Consider the following 6,977-nt stretch of genomic DNA (forward strand, 5'->3'; position numbering starts at 1 on the left):
ACCTTGAAAACTGTAAGGAAATGGGATGAGGCACAACTTGAAACCTTACAGTTAATTGAAGCTTTATGAACTTTGCTCAAAGATAGTGGAGGAATGTTTTTCCACAGGGAATATAAAGGTCCCTTACAATTTTATGAATCTATTTTTCTCTGTCTTTAAATAGTCTATAAGGAAACCATTTTAATTTGACCTCCAATTTCCTCTGTGAATCAGCTCCTGTGAGAGGAAAAGGTTTTATTTTTTTTTTATTTTTTTTATAACTGATGCTGAATTGATAGGAGGTCTGAGGTAATCTTGAGTCAGACTGACACTTTTCCATAAATGTGGCATTTGCATATCTAAATAATATCACATAATAATAAATGTATGAGTGGTTAGAGTAATAGAACAACAACAACAAAAATAAAATAAAAAATAAAATAAAGAATTAATTTGATTTTAATTAAAATTTGATTTTAACTCTTCAGGTAATTCTTCAAGCCCTCTCTCTCTCTCTCTCTCTCTCTCTCTCTCTCTCTCTCCCTCTCTTTCTCTTTCTGTCGCTCTATGTGCAGTAGGCAAAGACAAAGCCAAGCCACCCTTTGATCAATTTGATTTTCCTATTTTACAGTATCACAATCATACATTTTCCTTGTTGTAATAATTCTACTCAATTGTTTATCATCACTAATTTCAGCATTGCCTTTCACCATTAAAAAAAATTGATTATCATTTCATCCACCCTCCTGTAACCCTTACACCAAGACAAACAGCTCGTTCATATTTAAAGGCTTTTCAAAAGCGATTACTTAGCCAAGGGGATTTCCAAGTTAAACTGGTTAGATAATGGGATCAGAGACTCATCTATATTCACACAGTACAGCTCTAACACTGGCACACTGTTGCAAGATTCACAAAGGCAAAGCGTCAAAGCGTTTTCACAGATCTGTGGCTCTTCAATGGATCAGTTATTACACAAGTTGCTTCTTCAGAATCACCATCGCAGTCATATAATGGCAATCGGGTTCATCTCAGGCCTGCATTGAGGACTACAGAATCTGTAACACACTAGTGGGAGATGAGGAAATTGTCTGGGGAATGGGATAAGCTGTGTTATTGCTAGATCTAAAAAAAATAATAATAATAAATAAAAAATAATTGGTTAAAAGAATACTTCATATACCAATGCCTGTGGTCAAGAGATGGACATGAGAACAGGGATGCACATTTGTAATTTAAAACATCTGTAATGAATCAAAACTGGAAAAAATGTATATGAAGGATTTATATTATTTATATTTATATAGTATTTAAGTTATAGTAAGTTATAGTAAGTTATAGTAAGTAATATTAAGCATATTAAACATTTCCCCTGGCTATTTTTTTGGTTACTTTTACCCATTTAACATAAAGTTTCTTTTACTTTTAAATTTTTGTAAATTTTTTCTTTTCTTTTCTTTTTTTTTTTTTTTTTTTTTTGTCCACATTGTCATGTGTGGGGCTCCAGAATATAATAAATAAAAAATTGGCATCAGTAAATTTTTTTTTAAGAAATGTGTACCTTTATTTTGCAAGAATGCATTAAATTAATCAGTAGGGAGATTATACATTCATGCTAAAAATTATGTTATAATTCCATTTGAAATAAAGACTGTTTTTGTGAGCTTCCTATTTAAATCCGTAAAAAAAAGAAAAAAGAAAAAAAATTAATATATATATATATATATATATATATATATATATATATATATATATATATATATATATATATATATATATATATATATATATATATATATATATATATATAATGGTTTCTTCAAACATTTTAAGCAGCACAACCATTTTCCACATTGATAATAAAAATAAATGTATTTTGAGCACCAAATCAGCATATTAGAATGATTTCTGAAGGATCATGTGACGCTGAAGACTGGAGTAATGACTGCAAACAACTAATGAATACATAGAAAAATTGACAAGTAATTCAAATGGAAATAATATTTCTTTTATATGAAATAAATGTAGTCCTTGTGCACACATACACCAATTTAAGAAAACAGCCTTGTGGCAAGAAAAATTCTTACTCATCCTAACAGTGATAAAATTTTACACAACCCTTTCATATGAGCTCTTTTGATTTGTAACAATAGAAATTAATGTATTGTGTTGGACCGAGCTGAAAAGCCAGCAGCAGCTCTAAAGCCTGCTCTAAACGCTGCATGATGAATTCAAAGCGAGAGCACTAATGCATCAGCAATCAGCCTAGAGGGGCTTGGCACATCATGACTAAAGGTTACAAAACACGCCCGGTCCGTGCTATAAACCCTATAACCTTTCAAAATAACACAACAGAGAGCGGCGACAGGCTTCAAATCATCTCTAATTCACAGATTTGTATTGCATTATAATACAGCCTGCTCTTAACTCTCGCTCGGCTAAATATGGTGGTCTCCTGGGTTGAATGGCCTCCTGTACATTAACAGTTAGAGTGAAAGCAATAAAGCTATATGTATATTTGAAAAGAATTCATCAACCTCCAATATGGACTCTATGTAGAGCTAAAAAATGTAGGATTTTGGGTAGACTGGCACATAAATGGTTGTAAAATTAGTGCTTATGAACGACTGTGGGGCATTGCCAAGCCACTCTATATGACTTTGCATATATGGAGCATGTAGACCAAAATCTTTAACCATCTTGCCAAAGCATCAAGTAATCTTCTGTGGAAATGCATAAAAAAAACATCAACAACACTACGCACAGCTAAAACATGTATGGCTTGATGTAGCCTTGAAAATCATTCAAATAATCAGCCATTTTCATCTTTTATCTCACAGCGCCTCAAGCCGCATGCATCTCAATATGGAGACGTGCGGGCCTTTTAATCCTAAAATCAGACATGTATTCAAAATGCCTGGCCACAATGTGATGGCTCATTAGTTGTCCATTAGGCCTACCTACCTGACATCAAAGCTGCCACTTTATTGGAGGAGCTGAAATCAAGGACCTGAATAAGCTGAGCGTCCCTTAGTGCATCGGCTATATTCAGCTTATTCTGAGCAGACCAGCTTTGTTGTCCCACAGTGACCTGAATAGGTAATGAGCTTCTCAGACTAAGGCCCACAAGCTCAGCAAAGGATGCGGCCCTAATTTGTAATCTGCAAGCCACTCACAGAAGCACAAGCCTGCTCTTTTTCATGCAAACACATACAAGCACATGCAGACGTCTTCTTACACCCTATCACCATGAGATGCTAATAGAAACAAACAGCTTTACAGGCGGCTTACGAAAGATTGACTTGTGAATAAAAAGCTTTTTTTCCTGGGGAAAAAGAGAAATACTGGGTAAATTAAAAGGGAAGTTGAAAGGTCCCTGGTCTGACAGCTGAGATTGGGTTCAGACCAAGGACTTGCCCAGTTTGGGAGTGGTTTCGGGCAGGCGCCTATAGGAGCCAGGGGATCGGAGAATCATTTCTTCCTGGCTGGTATTCAGGCTGCATCAGCGCTGGGTACTCTGCTGCATGGACCAATAAGATGAAACTGTGACCTGAATTAATTGGCCCTAAGAGCCGATCGCCGAGGTTACTGCAAGAAATCAAATAGAGGAATGCCACAGGAAGTGCTTTGTTCAGAACACATTCCCACAGGTCACTCTTGATGCCATGGTGATATTAATGATGGCGTTCTGAAGCAGCATGTGAAATATTTATCTTTTACATCAAAAAAGCACAGCCAATGCCATTATGGGGGCAATTATTCAAAAATCTGCTCTAGGTGGTCTCAACAGTATCCACCACTACTCAATAATGCATTTCAAATAGTTCATCTTGTCTTTCTGCTTTGATCTTTGCATTACTTTTTTATATTGACAGTGCTAAATGATAATAACAAAGGCCAAAACCAATGGTTCACCCAAAAAGTTTATCATCATTTACTCAGTGGTTCAAACCCTGTGTTTTTCCCCCTTTCTCCTGTGAAACACAAAAGGTATGACTTTTTGAGACATTTTTAAACAAAATTTAAAGTCACAAGAATAATTTCATACAAGAATAAAGTCATGATGTTTGGATGAGAAAACTTGAACATTAAAAAGGTGATTTAGTGAAATTAAGAAAAACGTTACAAAAACAACATTAGAATCAATAAACATTTCAAGATTAAAATTATAACATTAATTATTGAAATAATAATGTGGAGGATGACTTCAAAATTATGAGCATCAAGTTGTAAGATTAAGTTGTTTTAATGTTTTGATGCTAATCTCATTACGAGTCTTATGAGAATAAAGTCAAAGGTTTCACAACATAATTATAATATAACATGATGAAAGTAGTAATATTTTGAATAAATTAAAAGGAAAAGTCATAACATTGAGATTAAAGTAAAAGTGATTATTTTACTTAATACATGATGTCAAATGCTGCACCATTACAAGAATATGTGAATGAGAATATGCCTTTCATGAGAACAAAGTCAATATTATGAGAATTAAGTGCTAGTATTATGAGATTAAAGTCATCACATCACATCAACAGCAGTTCTTTGATACTGTTTTCAATGGGGGACAATATGCTTGAAATGCAAAAGTATTGTCTTGTGCCATTTATTACTATGACATAGTTTTGAAAATAGCCATGTAAATTCTCATATAAAGCATCTAAAAAGAATGCCTGTTTGATGTTTCTTGCTTACAACTCAATTGTCATAATGCCTCAAAACACACAATGCTATAACTTAATTAATGCAAAAAGGCTTATTATGAGCAATAATATACCTTTAACAATATGTCTGTATTCCTGAAATCTTACTTTTTTTTATTGAACATGACACTAAATTTATCTTGGCTCTCAGCAAAAATGTCAGAGGTTCTGTTCTCCCTACAACAAAAGAAGATGGTTATTTATACCCTTAAATTGCTATAAAGACAAAGAAAAAAAAAATCCTTTTGAAAAATCATAATATAGTCTTTAAAACTCAACTCATTCCAAGTCTTCAGAGTTCATATGATAGCTTTGTGTGAGAATCAAAGCTCTGAAATCTAACATGTGGTAATTCATGGGCAAACTATTCCTTTAAAAACAAAGCATTTAATTTCAGCCCACTGGTATCAAGTTTGTGGATGAATGAGAAACCTATCGACTGTCTACAATAGTTTAGCACAAACTGAATGCATGCATATATTATGGTTTTCATCCAGCTAAAGCTTGCCATCAGATTGAAAAGACTGTGATCTTTAGTACAGGAAAGGGATGATGGAAAGACTGATGGCTTTTAGCAAAAAGCATCACAAACTGAACGATCGGGTCTTATTTTTTTTTTTAATTTTTTATTGTTGTGTAAACAGGAGTACAAGAAGTTAGATCTATGCAGGCACCTTTGATGTGCTCACAGACAGCATACAGACTGTCTGTAAAATACTTTAGCTTATTGTAAATTACTGCCATTTAGTGACATATAACATGGTGACATGGAAGTTAAGCTCTATGGCATATTAATTTACTGTACTCTACATATACAGTTTAAATATGATGCACAACCTATATTTACAATTGTTTTGCCAGCCTTTCAATAGTTTTACTATTTTGACAATAATGAGACAGATATGGATGATTCAAAACTGAATACCTCTCCACACAACTGCATGTCTACCATAGTGGTTTGACTGTCATCAGATATAGCTGATGCTGGGACTTCAAACGTTTGATTTAAACACTGAGGCTGCTGAAGGAACTCTTCTACTGCCTTTTAGAAGACTAACGTCTTGCAGTTCTGCAAGGAAAAACACAAGCAGCGCCGGCAGGTTAATGAGACATGTGGAGTATCTGAACATGGGATCGCACAGAGTTTTTTTAGCTGACAACGGCAGCAGACGCTGAGACACTCCTATCAACAGAGGTAGCTCTGTAATTAAACCAGAGATCTCTTCAAAATGAAAGCTGCATGCCACACGCCATAATTATACATTAAACACTGCCACCTGGGAGTTCCTCGATAAGCAACCACTTTTCCCCTCATTTTATTCCATATTTAGGGAACATTCAGTTTGTCTGATGAGAGATAAATGGTGTGTGGGGTTGTGAGTGTGATTGGAATGTTATGTGGCCCCGGCCCTGATCTACCTATATATTACTTTGCATTTGCACCGTATGAAATTATGGATAATGGGTCAAGAGCTGGATTAGCTAACAGCTGGGGTCAGACTTTGCACTTCACAGATGTGTGTGATATAATTTAAGATCAACAGCAGAGATGACACCAATCCGTTGCCTTTTGAAAGTGTAAATAGTTTCCTAACATGCTGGCCTAATCAAGATAAAGTGACAAAAAGACATTTAGCATGATTAAATGGCATACCTAGCATGCCAACATCAGGCTGAGAAAACGGTCTCAATAACACTTGAATACTTTAGCCTGTTAGCAGCTTAATGGGTAATGTAATAAAGAAGGGCAAAATTAATTGACAACCACATGGCATTTACACTACCATTCAAGTCAGTAAGATTGATATTTTTTATACACCAAGGATGCATTAAATAGATCCAGAGTGACAGTAGACTTTTACACTGTAAAAAAAAAAAAATCCATTTCAAATAAATGAATAAAATAAATAAATAAATAAATAAATAAAAACTTGATAATGATTTCCACAATAACGGTAATAAAAACATTGATTTTAAGTTTACTTGGATGGGTTAAATGCAGAACACCAATTCTGAGTATAGGTAACCATATTTGGCAAATGTCACAACTTTTTCACTTAAGTTGTTTCTTGTAGATGGCTAAGGACTCAGCTATTCAGACTGAGGTGGTAGGTCTTTCCACCAATATAATTTTATAATTTCCAATCATATAATAAACCCGTGGAGGTAATGCTAAATGGTTATTTGTTATCTCCATCTCATATAGCTGGCATAGTAATGGGAAAACATCCAACCTGCAAGAAATTGCAGAAAAGACATGAAAAAATATCACCTTACATAAGGACATCAACATCA

This window comes from Carassius auratus, chromosome 14, assembly GCF_003368295.1.
Source record: "Carassius auratus strain Wakin chromosome 14, ASM336829v1, whole genome shotgun sequence".
NCBI classification, from domain to species: Eukaryota; Metazoa; Chordata; class Actinopteri; order Cypriniformes; family Cyprinidae; genus Carassius; species Carassius auratus.